Raw genomic sequence first — 13,976 nt, 5'->3', positions numbered from 1 at the left:
AAAAAAAGAGTTGTCGGCAACCCAGAAGTAGTGACTAGCCAGCCACTAATAGTTGTCTGCCGCCCAATAAAAATGGTATGCTGGCCACTAATGTTGGTTCTTTCCTGCAGCAACAGATAACAAACAGATCTCAAACAGAGCATTCTCAAGAGATGTTTGTCCACCCTGCCTCTTATTATCATCAAATAGCTCAAAGAAGGGGTAGGCTTGATTCGCAAGTCAACAATCGGTGCAATTTCATTGCATGATGACTTATGAACCAAGCGATGCAATTTTGATAAATGCACAATAAATGACTCTCAAAACCTCCTCCCTACCATGGATTGATCAAGGGAAGTGGTTGACCTTGGAAACTTGAACCATTTCATCACTAACAAGTATGAAATGACCCAAGTCTCCATGTGTTCAATTGACGTTCGATTGAACACCAAATCGTTTTCTTATCTTGCTTCGTTTTAACCCCAATTTTATTACTCCATTGTAATTACCGTCCATTCATTAGTCAATTAAGTCCAATAATGAGCTTTAAGTCCACTAATGGAGTGAAGTACCAAACCAAATGTTATTTTAGGCATGAGAGGGAAATCATGACATTGGTAATGAACCCCTAAGGGGATTAAACCATTAAGCACAATATCACCCCTTCAAGCTTAAACAACACTCTTTTTGGAGCGACTCTCAAAACAAAGAGAAAAAGCCAAGAAATGAGGGAGGTTGTAGAGATTCTTAGAGGTGAACACAAGTATGAAAAACAAGAAATAAAGGCTATCAACTCAAATAGGTTGGTGGTTAAGACCTAAACCACAAAGCCTATGAGGACCATCACACTACAAGCATACTATATGAACCACGAATGAAACTAACTCATAAAAATAGTCCTAAAACAGTCCAAAAAAGTGTTGGAATTAAAAAGAAGAAAAAAACTACAGCAACAAGCTAAAATATTGAGGGATTAAAACTAGCACACAAGCACAAGAAGGGGACGCTAACCCCTCCACTTTTGGGACTTCAAAACATGATTTTAGCCTATGAAAAACCTCTAAAAATCAGTGGTAAAAAGCTGAAAAATGGTTAATGAGAAGATGAGAAACACAAGGGCAAAGGCCTTAGAAGCAAGGTCAAAGAAGTGTTGTCATCCCCTCTACCTTTACTGGCCTTAAACCAAAAGTTTTAGCACAAAAATACAGGTAATAAATAGCTCAAAAATAGAAAGAAAAGATGAGAAAGAGATGGTACAAAAGAACTAGAATGTATACCTCTTGAAGTGGAATGATCCCTTGACTTCCCAAACCACTATTTCACACTCTCAAGAGCCTCAAAAGCTAAAACGCAAACTTAAATCACCTCAACAAGGAACTCTCTAGGTTTGGTTTAGAGTGTTTAGGCAAAGGTTGTGTAAGTTGAAAGAGAGAGAGAGAGAGAGAGAGAGAGAGAGAATTGCAGAGAGAGAAATTTTCTAAACTTTTGCTCTCCAAAATTTTCAAAATTGAAATATTTTTTCTAACCTCTCTAACAAAAGAGAGGGTCATCTATATATAGAAATATATGAGAGACCCTCAAAAATATCCTTACAAACACAGCTCGCAGAAAATATCTAGTTTTTTGCACTAGTGGCTGGAAAGCCCCTAATAGTGGGCTAATAGTGGGCGGCATGCCACACTAGTGGGTCTGTAGGTCCCTGGTTGCTCATGCCTAAAAAACCACTGTTTTAGTCCAAAACAAGGCACAAGATTTGTAGGTTCAAACTGAGGTTTCCTGCTGAAGAAATCAAGCATTTGACAAACGTACACATTCATCATCGGGTGATCAATCAGTGGCACCCAAGTCTTAAGGGCCATCAAAAATGGGGTGTCTACACTCTCCTTTGGGCTAGTCCCAATCTCCTAATTATAACTGCAATTTAAGAATATTATCGATCTTAATGTTACCTTTTTAACAATTCTTTTATGTAGTTCTATGTTTATAAGTTTTACAAATCTAGGCTACTTTGGCAATTACTAAATTGGTAAACCCTATGAATACAGAACTAACCAACAATATTCTCTGTTCATTAATTTGAGTTAATTAATTATCATTAATTCAATCACTATTTTAATGAAATCACAATTTTTTATTTCTAAATTGTTTTTTTTTTTTTTTTTTTTTGTGATTGCAATTACCAATATAATAATATTAACTCTAGATGAACATAAATATATATATATATATATATATCAAATTATGTAATATGACAACCATGAATATCTCATATAATGGTCAATAAGAATTACACCTAATATGAATTAACCACTTCAATATTTAATATTTAATGACATAAAATTATATCATGATATCAAATTTAAATAATGCAAATACATAAATATCAATAATAATAAACAATAAGTGTACACAATCAGACAAGGTAAAAACATAGTTCTCTAACACAATACAGTCAAATAAATATATTTATTTAATCGACCGAACGATTCAATAAAATTCTAAAATTGCTTTTAATCTATGCACTTTATCATAACGGCAGACAATATAAATATTACACTCAATTTAGTGTCATATTATAATGATTATAAAAATTAGTATTGTTAAAATTAATGATAAACCAAAGCATGCATATTACACATTTATCATACAATTTCGTTCCCCCATTATTAGAGCCGATAGCCCTACTCACCTCTTTGACTTTACTAGGTGAACTGGCTTCAGACGGTTATGCCTCAGTGGACACATCAGAAAAAAGCAAGGGACCACACTTAGTATCATGAATAAATATAATTATAATTTAATAACAATATTCATAAATATATTATTATTCCAATGTGTATTGATTCACAAAACTAAGGCTATGATACCACATGTAAGAAATTAATGTACATGTAACCATAATAATAATGTGGAATTGAACTTTGCTGAATCTTGAATTCAATACATCTCAAGAATAAAACGAACATACCTTTGTCAGCCATTAAATTAGAGAAGTTGAGAAAATACCCCTAAGAGTTGAACCTTAAATTCTTGGCAAACCTTCTTCTCTTTGCCTCTCTTAATTATGATGACTACAGAACTTAGAGTGATAGAAAAATACTTATGATATAAAAAGGGAGTCACCCATCCTTTTATAGAGGAGAGAATAGGGTCAAATAAACTCTATTAGAAGAATTCTTGTCCGTCAAGGTTTCCTTCTTATCTTAGAAGAGTAATTATATTAAAATTCTAATTACTGAACTTCATCTCAAATATTGGCTTTATCTAATTGTGGAGTCCAAATAAAATAAAACATGTAAAAAATATGTAGGCTGTTAGGCAACACTAGAAAATAAATCGAACACGTGATACAGAATCTTGGCCCCAACGATAGGTTGTCTGTCATTGCTTTCTCTTCAACGCCCGTTGCATCTTCCCCTCCATAGAAAACAACAAACATTGCAAGATGTTAACTCTTTAATTGCAAATGGCGGGACAAACATCGCTAAAGGCTTGTGAAAGGGTGCCAAGGTAATGGAAGACCGAAAGGACAAGAACCCAGTTTCTAATGTAATACTGTTGTCCGACGGGCAGGATACATATACTGTCAATGCTTCTAATGCCAATCAGGGACAACCAAATTACCAGTTACTCCTTCCTTTGTCTATTTTTGGAAATGACAGCGGAGCATTTAAGATCCCAACGCATGCATTTAGGATTGGTACAGATCATGATGCATCATCCATGCACTTGATTTCAGAGATTTCGGGAGGGACCATCTCTTTCATTAAGACTGATGTTGTGATTCAGGATGCATTGAAGGGCTTTTGAGAGTTATGGCGAAGGAGCTGCAAGTGTGTGTGGAGTGTTTACACGCAACCATCCGTATAGGCTCTTTACGAGCAGGAAGCTACCGAAATCGTGTGGTGGCTGATCGACGCACGGGTTTTATCAATGTCGGAGATTTGTATGCTAATGAGGAGAGGGATTTTCTTCTTTCAGTCACCGTCCCAACAGACTTTTCAAGCAACGAAACATCATTGTTAAAGGTGAGATGCATTTACAACGATCCCATATCAAAAGAAATGATTACTTTGTTGAAGAGCGAAGAAGTTAGGATTAAGAGACATGAAATAGTTGGACAAGAGACAGTGTCAATAAAAGTGGACAGGCAATAGAAGCAATGGCACAAGCACAGAGTGTAGCCTAGCTGGGAGACCTAGCTGGTGCGGTGTCAATCCTTGAGAGTTGTTGTAGGGCATGTGTTAGCTAAATCCGGTGACAGGCTTTGCGTTGAATTGGATGCTAAGCTGAAGGAGATGTAGGAGAAGATGGTGAGCAGACATGTCTATGAGGCATCTAGAAGAGCTTATATTCTTTCTAGACTAAGCCACACTGATGGTGGAGAGCAACAGCACCGGGTGACTCCACAGAGGATTCAAGTCTTGTTCAGTGCTATCAAACACCGTCAATGATTGAGATGTTTGGTCGGTCTCAGGCTACATTGTTGGGCAACCCATCAGCTCAGAGTCTTCTCTAACTTGAATTGTGGTTTACATCACAACCCAACCCAAGGTGATGTTTTTGGGGTTGCTATGGAGAGAGATCTTCAAGACACAATAATGTGTTCCAATTTTATTTTTATTTATTTATTTTTTTGATCGGCAAAATAAATCTTTATTGATGGAAACATGCTAAGTATGATAGAGTACATCAATAAAGAGGAGCTCAGAGCTAGCTGATGCTCGAAGCTCCAGTTGGTAAGAAACTAACAAAAGAGAAAACAAAAAAAAACCAGGTTCGAAACAACCAAATTATAGCCACAATCAGAGCAAAAACCAAAAGCAAATCACCCATAAGAAATCAGCAAAGCAACAGAATGCACCCAGCACATCTGACTAGCAGATAGCTTATACCCAACAGATCAACAGATCATCACCCAACAGCAGGCTCCCAGATTGCCAAAGCAAAGCAATAGAATGCAGCAGGACTAACAAACCAACTTATGCAACCAGCTTCTACCCAAAAAGGAGGACATCCAAAATATAAACTCAATAGCAACATATGATTTGCCTCCAATTGAGAACAACATCAACAACTGAGAAGGGAAAGTCCTTGAGAGAGTCTTTAAACCAAAAAGCTAATCTAAACTTGATGAGATCCCATAAGTTAGATGAATTAGGATGAGCATTGGTGAAGACACACTCATTTCTAAGCTTGCAAAGTGACAAAAGAACTAGTAGGGGAATAGCTCTCTAAAATTTCCTGGGTGGACTCTTAAATTTCCCACCCATCCACCAGTTGAGGATATCTGCCACAGTTTCTGGGATGCACCATTGAAGCCCCCATTCATATAACACATATGACCAAATGGACCAAGAGAATGGGCAACGGAGTAAAATATGACAAGCAGATTCAGGGACAGATTTGCAGAAGGAGCAGTAGGTGGAAACATTGATACCAAGGATGCTAAGATTGTCCAAGAAATCAGCAGTTTTAATTCTATTTTTCCAAGCCAACCATCCACAGAAATGGACTTTGGGTGGTAAGATATTTCTCCAAATAAACTTGCTAATACTAAGATGAGGCCCAAGAAGAGAAGTGATAAAAGAGTATAAAGAGACACCAAGAAAAAACAGGAACCTGCAGATGAATATGCCTAAACCAGACTATCAACACTTACTGGGCTCAATGGAGGAGCAGAGGATAACAAAGAAATTAACCTAACTTCATCAGCCAGTTCCCAAGCGTACAAAACTCTTCTATAAAGGAAGTGCCAATCAGTAATGTTGGTTTTCTTAGCATGAAAGTGATGAAGAGAGCCATTCTTTTCAGTAGAGAGGTTGAATAGAGAAGAGAACTCATCCTTGAGACAAGTAACACCACACCACTTATCATGCCAAAATTTGATTCTGCTACCATCCCCGACCTTGATTTGGCAGTTTTCCAAGAAGAAGTTGAACAAGTTTCTATTCTGAACCCCAATGAAAGTAATATCCTACCACACCCTAGAATGCTTATAAGAAGATGTGACAAGAGGATGCCAGCTATCTACTTCAACCTTGTATTTGCTGCAGATAATTTTCCTTCATAGTGCATTTATTTGATTTCCAAATTTCCACCACCATTTGAGAAGCAGGCTGGCATTAACATCCCTAATCCTCCTAATGCCCAGACCTCCCTGGGCAGCACTCTTTGTGACCTCAATCCATTTCACCAAATGAAATTTTCTTTTTAGTTCATTACCACCCCACAAGAAAGTAGCTTCAATCTTTTCAAATTCGCGAGCCACACCTTCAGGCATCTTGACAAGAGAAAGATAGTACACAGGTAGACTTGATAAGATAGACTTGATCAAAGTTAATCTTCTAACAAAGAACAACAATTTCCTCATCCAGCCTGATAGTCTTGATCTAATATTGTCAAGCACTGGTTTCCAAGTAGATTTCCTACTTGGGTTGGCACCTAAAGGTAGCCCTAAAAATTTCAAAGTCAAGCTAAGGACCTTGCAATTCAAGAGGTTAGCATAAGTATGCAATGACTCATCAGCCACACCCACTCCACAAACAACACTTTTGTGGTAGTTGATTCTGAGTCTGGATAGGACTTCAAAGCACCGAAGTACTCTTTTGATAATTACTACCTGGTCCATATTAGCTTCACATAAGAGAACAAAGTCGTCAGCAAATTAAAGATGTGATATAAGTACCTCATGAGCCCCAACCAGTACTCCATTGAGGATGCCAAGATTAAGTGCTCTGGTGAGGAGAATGTTGAGCCCTTTAACCACAATATTGAAACGGAATGGTGAAAATAGGTCACCTTCCCTAAGACCTCTTTGCGGAGAGAACTCTTTAGTTGGTGATCCGTTCACGAGGATGGAGATACGGGCTAAAGATACATAAGTTTTCATCCAAGAGACCCATTGAGACCCAAAACCAAAACTAGACATCATGGTGAACAAGAATTCCCAATTTACTGAATCAAAAGCTTTCTCAAAGTCCAACTTGATAATCAACCCTTGCAACTTGGCCTTCTTTCAACCATCAACTACTTCATTAGCAATAAACACCCCGTCTAAGATATTCCTACCTCCTATAAATGCTATCTGAGTTTCACCAATAATTAACGGCATCACTGACTTCAATCTATGTGCTAGGACTTTTGCCAAAATTTTGTATAGTGAACCAACCAGGCTAATGGGTCTATAGTCAGACAGATTGTTGAGATTATCTATCTTGGGAATGAGGGTGATGAAGGAGATGTTTATTCCATAGGTAAGCATATTATGGTTATGAAAATCTTTAAAGAATTGCATAATCTCATGCTTTATGACTTTCCAAAATTTCTAATCACACAACATATTAAAACCATTGAGGCCTGGAGCTTTGTTACTATTGCTGTCTTTTGTGGCTACCCAAACTTTTGCAACAGTGAATTCTGGAATAAGATGTTGAGAGACAGTGCTATCCTCAATTGATTTGAAATCCCTGCCTAAAGTAGGCCTAATAACCCAACTATCATGGAAATGGGTCCTGAAATGAAGAAAAATCTCATGCATGACTTTGCTAGGTTCCTCAACAGACACACCATTAACTGAAATGGAATTGATCATGTTGCGACTTTGTCTAGTACTTGCAATGACATGAAAGAACTTAGTATTTTTGCCCCCCTGCAGGGACCAATTCACTCTGGATTTTTGATGCCATAACTACTCCACCCTTCTATAAAGCTGCCACACTTCACCTCTAACCACCCTTCTTCTAACCTTTTATGAATCAAGCAGGTCTCTAACCTCAGCAGTGATATCTAATGCATGCAATTCATCATCTGAAGCCTTAAGTTTAGATGAGACATTGCCAAACACTTCAGAATTCCATTTCTTTAATTCTACCTTCAAGTGTTTCAATTTTTGTTAGAGAATAAACCCAGGCCACCCTACAAAATTAGTGTTTTCCCAGCAAGACTTAAATAGATAAGAAAAACTAGGATGTAAAGTCCAAGCATTGATAAATCTGAAGGGTTTAGGGCCCCAATCTCTTTCATCTTCCATCATTAGTAGAGGGCAGTGATCTAATATTAGTCTAGGCAGTTCCCAAAGCTTCATTTGGAAGTGAATCAACCACTCTAGGCTTAGCAAAACTCTATTAATTCTGCTCTATTTCTATGCCTCCTGAGCATTACACCAAGTATATTTTCTTCCCAAAAGAGGTATGTCATTCAACTCACATGTAACGCCCCAAATTTCTAGCCCAAATGATAATACAACAATCATGGCTCTTTCAAGGAAAACCGAATATAAATATCCAAACGTACATTACATGATACAATAGTTCTTCATGCAACAACACATTAATCCAACAAGAAGTAAATAAACAAATAAATACCATCAAGGGTTTACAAGTTTCCAAGGCTTAAGCCTGATTACACAAAACAGTTATTCAAACCCACACAAACACAGCCCTTGGCTTACACAGAGAGTCATAGCAAAATGAGAGCATTGTACTCCCAACACACATACTTCCATGCCCCTAGTTGGGTGGGATCAGCGCATCTTTTCCTACACAAAAATCTCGTAGGGTGAGCATAAAGCCCAGTGAGAAATTCTTAACAAAGTATATACATTTTATACTAGTCTCAAGAGATGAAATGCACATGCCATGCTATGCCCTTTTTGAAGATAAATAACATTTTTCATCTTTTGAAAACCATCATGCTTAATGATATCATGCAATTTCAATTGTTTAAAACTTAACAATTTATTTCAAGGGCGGTAAATACGACTCTGGTAATCCTAGGTCGGTGTCTGCAAGTAGACTATACAAGTACTACCAAATTGTCATTTTTACCAGTATTAACCGAAAGGCTCAACACCTATCCGCGCAGGTTTTCGGTCTTTCACCCTGGACTCTTAGACTAACTTGTTCAATATCATCTATACCACCTATCAAGACTTACCAACGTATTTACACCAAAACCATTTCATGAAAACTTGTTTCTCAATATTCTTTTCTCAATGCAAGTTTTCAAATCAACTTTCAAAGTTTAATGTAATCAAATGAATTGATATGCCAATTTCACAAGATGAATATAAATACTTTTATTCCAATTCATAATCCAAGGAATAACACAATTCCCTCTTCTCAAGTATCCTCAACAATTAGTTATTTCAAGACTATTTCAACATTTTGAACAATAATTTTCAAAATGAACAACAATTCTCATATTCCTTGAAATTCATCATTTATATAAATATAAAAAATAAAATTTTCAAACATCCATTTATTTTGACACACAAAATAAATATAACAATATCATGCATGGATTTTCAGACTCCTTTAAAAAAATCCCCAAATTTTAGGTTTTCTCACCAAAACTATACAATTCAAATCTTTTGAAAGAAAACTTTTCAAAATCATCTTTTCTTCAATCAACGAAGATCAAAACCCATAAGATCATTTGAAAAGAACAAGAGATAAGCCCACTTTCAAAATCGCTCAACTTCTTGAAGCAATAATCAATTTTCAAAGCTATTGAAAGATTATTTCGAAAATCAATAGATCTTACAAATATATATATATATATAACTCTAAGAAAATCTCTACCTCAAGTTTTGAAGAACAAATGCTATGAAGCCCCCAAAATCAACGGTGTCGAAACTTGATCTTCACCGCACACAACGAAGCCCTCGAGAAGTTAACCAACTTTGATGAAGAACCTATGGCAGAACTCTAATGGATCTTGAGAAATCAAGGTTTTGATCCAATTTGGCGTAGGGAAATGTAGAAAGAGTGGAGAGGAAAGGGTTTTTAAAGAGCGATATAAAAAAGTGATCTGAAATATCAAATTCACGAACTGATATAACATGGTCCGCTCCAGCGTCGAAAGCCCCGCTCGAGCGTCAAATACATTTTCCCAGTACTTTTGGAGAGAGGTCAAACTTCTGGAACCGAACATTCTTTGCTCGAGCGCATAAACGGCCGCTCGAGCGAACAAGCAACTTCTAATGCATTTTGCATTTTTGTTTCAGGGGCACTGCCCTTCAACCCCGCCAAGGCGCTGCCCTAGGACTCGCCAAGGGGCGCTGCCTCCTGGACCCCCGCGAGCTGACCGGGCAGCTTGATCCCCGACATACTCAGCGAAGTGGAAAAACTGGGATCGTTACGACCTTCCCCCCTTAAAGAATTCCATCCCCAAAATTTCAAATCAAACTACCCAAACAAACAGTTTTCTAGCGATCAAAACCACGCTATTTCATTTTCAAATCACAATACTAACTCTCAACCAAATTTCACCATTTCCACCATGGTTATCGCATTAACAACAACCTCCCAAATACACATAAACATGAAATTTCCTAAAAAGTAATGGCAACTCTCAACAACCTTATGCTTAAAACAACAACGCACATATCAACATGTGGTTAACAACTTGAAATACGTTTCCCTCAACACTAGGGAATATTACAAGAAAAGCAACTTAAACATTTTCAAACAAATCCAGATATTTGGAGCGGACTTCCACCTCTCGTTCCCACGTCGCTTCTTCAACCCCATGGTGTCTCCACAACACCTTTACCAACGGTATAGTTTTGCCCAGTAGCACTTGCTCCCGGGTTTCTAATATTTGAACTAGTCATTCTTCGTCAGAGGCATCCTTATCTACCTCCAAGTTAGCCCAATCAAACACATGAGAAGGGTCGGGTTCATACTTCCCAAGCATAGCTGCATGAAATACATTGTGAACTCTCGAAAGTTATGGCAGTAAAGCTAACTGGTATGCCACTTCCCCAATTTGCTCTAAGATCTCAAAAGGCCCAATGAACCTTGGAGATAATTTACCACTTTTACCAAATCTCATCAAACCCCGCCTTGGTGAGATTTTTAGATACACATGGTCACCAACTTTAGAAGATAAAGGTCTTCTCCTCTTATCGGCATAACTCTTTTGTCGGCTTTGGGCCATAGCTAACCTCTTCCGAATGAGAACAACTTTTTCGGTTGTCTCTCTAACAATTTCCGGACCCAGTAGTGGTGCATCACCCACTTTGGCCCAACAAACCAGTGATCTATAAGGTCGGCCATACAAGGCCTCAAATGGTGACATCCCAATACTAGCTTGGTAACTATTGTTGTAAGCAAACTCAATCAATGGTAAGTGCCTTTCCCAAGGGCCCTTAAAATCAAGGACACAAGCACTAAGCATGTCCTCCAAAATCTGAATGGTATGTTCCCAAGCTTGGTAACTATTGTTGGTAACTATTGTTGTAAGCAAACTCAATCAATGGTTTGAGGATGATAAGCGGTACTAAGAGTTAACTTAGTTCCCAATGCTTCTTGAAGGCTTTGCCATAACCGAGCAGTAAAACAAGGATCGCTATCTGACACAATAGTCACAGGGACTCCATGAAGTCGAACTATCTCTCTAATGTACAACTCTGCCAGGCATTCAATTGAGTCGCTGGTGCACATCAGAATGAAATGGGTAGACTTAGTCAACCTATCAACAATCACCCAAACGGCGTCATTGCCTCGTTGTGTTCTAGGAAGCCCAACTACAAAATCCATGGTAACACGCTCCCACTTCCACTCGGCTATCGGTAAGGGTTGTGACAAACCCGCTAGTCTTTGGTGTTCGGCCTTCACTTGTTGACAAGTAAGGCACTTTGATACAAATAAAGCGACATCCCGTTTCATACCCCTCCACAAAAACTGACGACTAAGATCATGATACATTTTAGTGCCTTCCGGGTGTACCGCAAGGCATGAGTGATGGAACTCTTGAAGTACTTTCTCTCTATAAGTTTTTGGTACAACAAACGGTCTAGGTAACGTACACTTATATCAAAGTGAACATTCAAACCTTTCTCTTCCTTCCCATTAGAAATCTTAACACGAATTGATTCCACATCATGGTCTCCTCGCTGTGCCTCTATGACCTTACTAACCAAGGTAGGTTGAGCATTCAAAGTAAACAAGGTAGCACCCTCTCCGGACTCAACCAAGTACAAATCAAACTTGCCAATAACATCTAGCATATCTCATTCCCGAATTGCCACACTTGCCAAACTACTCACAGATTTTCGAACTCAAAGCATCGGCCACCACATTGGCCTTCCTGGATGATAGTGTAACTCAAAGTCATAATTCTCCATAAATTTCATCCACCTCTATTGTCGTAAATTCAAGCCTTTTTGAGAAAACAACTACTTTAGACTCTTATGATCAGAGAAGACTTCAAACTTCTCACCATATAAGTAATGCCTCCAAATTTTCAAAGCAAAAATCACCGTTGCTAATTCTAGATCATGGGTGGGCTAATTTTTCTCATGAGTTTTCAATTTTCGTGAACCGTAGGCCACAACTTTTCCCTTTTGCATCAAGACACAACCAAGTCTATCCCCGGATGCATCACAATGGACATTGTAATTCAAACCCCTTTCCGGAATTATCAAAACCAGTGCGGTGGTCAATCTAGTCTTAAGCTCTTGGAATGACTTTTCACAAGGCTCACTCCATACAAATTTGATACCCTTTCTAGTCAACCTAGTCAAAGGTGCAGCTAGTCTAGAGACGTCCCTTACAAAACATCAATAATACCCCGTTAATCCCAAGAAACTTCAGATTTCAAAAACATTCTTGGGTTATTCCCAATCCTGTACAGCATCTATCTTTGAGAAGTCCACAGTCACTCCCTCTCTAGACAATACATGTCCCAAAAACTTCACCTCCATTAACCAAAACTCGCATTTTTCAAATTTGGCATACAATTGGTGCTCACTAAGTAAAGCCAGCACTACTCGCAAGTGAGTCTTGTGTTCCTCTTCAGAGGTTGAATAAATCAAGATGTCATCCACAAAGACGACCACAAAACGGTCCATGTATTCCCAAAAAATTATGTTCATCAAATCCATAAAGGAAGCTGGTGCATTGGTCAACCCAAAAGGCATTACAAGGAATTCATAGTGGCCATAACGAGTACGAAAGGCCGTCTTCTGAATGTCCTCCTCCCGGACTCTCAACTGATGGTACCCCTACCTCAAATCTATTTTTGAGAAGCAATGAGACCCTCAAAGTTGGTCAAACAAATCAAACAAATCATCCATTCAGGGTAGAGGATACTTGTTCTTAACTGTAACTCTATTCAACTTGCGGTAATCAATACAAAACCGCAATGACCCATCCTTCTTCTTCGCAAAGAGAGCCGGCGCTCCCCGAGGCAATGTACTGTGGCGAATGAAGCCCTTGTCTAAAAGTTTTTGGAGTTGAATCTTCAACTCATGCAATTCGGCATGTGCAAATCTATACGGTGACATGGAAATTGGTGTCGTGCCAGGCACTAATTCAATGGAGAACTCGATCTCCCAGTGAAGTGGTAAACTAGTAAGATCTTCTGGAAAGACATCCGGGTATTCACAAACTACCCATGGTAACTCAACATGAGCCCCGTCACTCTCACTATCCAAGAGAGTTGCAAGAAGGCCACTAAGCTTGGTCCTACTACGAGGGTCAACAACTGGCGACAAAGCTCTATCAACTCGATTCCCCAGAAAATAGAAACGATCACCACCCGAAGTGCATACTGTAACTCTCTAACGGTAACAATCAATCACAGCTTGATAAGAACACAACCAATCCATGCCAAAATGACATCAAAACTCGACATATCTAGCAACACAAAAGCAAACAGAAGTCGACGCCTGACAACTTCTATTTCACAATCACGATAACCCCGGTCTAAATCAACTGTACCCCCAACAGGTGACTCTACTCTGAGTGGAGGCACTAACCCTACTACCTTTAACCGCAATGCAAAAGCAAATGTAGTAGATAAAAATGAATGAGACGCGCCCCTGTGGCCCCTAATTGAATTACACATTAGCTAAAGAATTACACACTACAAAAATACCACTCACAACTGAATATTCTGGCAACTGCTTTTGCACGGTAATAGCATACACGCGCCCCTGTGGCCCCTAATTGACTTGCTCCCCTCTCGGAGCATAGGCCTATTGTACT

The 13,976-nt window shown here is 38.6% G+C and overlaps 1 pseudogene; it reads left to right on the top strand.

Annotated features, from left to right (window-relative positions):
• LOC114282710 (putative E3 ubiquitin-protein ligase EDA40) overlaps positions 1 to 4,498 on the top strand; it is a 70,447-nt pseudogene extending 65,949 nt beyond the window's left edge.
• Positions 4,499 to 13,976: the final 9,478 nt, after the last annotated feature.

Source organism: Camellia sinensis, chromosome 8 (genome assembly GCF_055761805.1).
Source record: "Camellia sinensis isolate YWXY chromosome 8, ASM5576180v1, whole genome shotgun sequence".
NCBI classification, from domain to species: domain Eukaryota; kingdom Viridiplantae; phylum Streptophyta; class Magnoliopsida; order Ericales; family Theaceae; genus Camellia; species Camellia sinensis.
The sequence above is the reverse complement of the archived record's forward strand: the minus strand, read 5'-3'. Positions and strand labels throughout refer to the sequence as shown.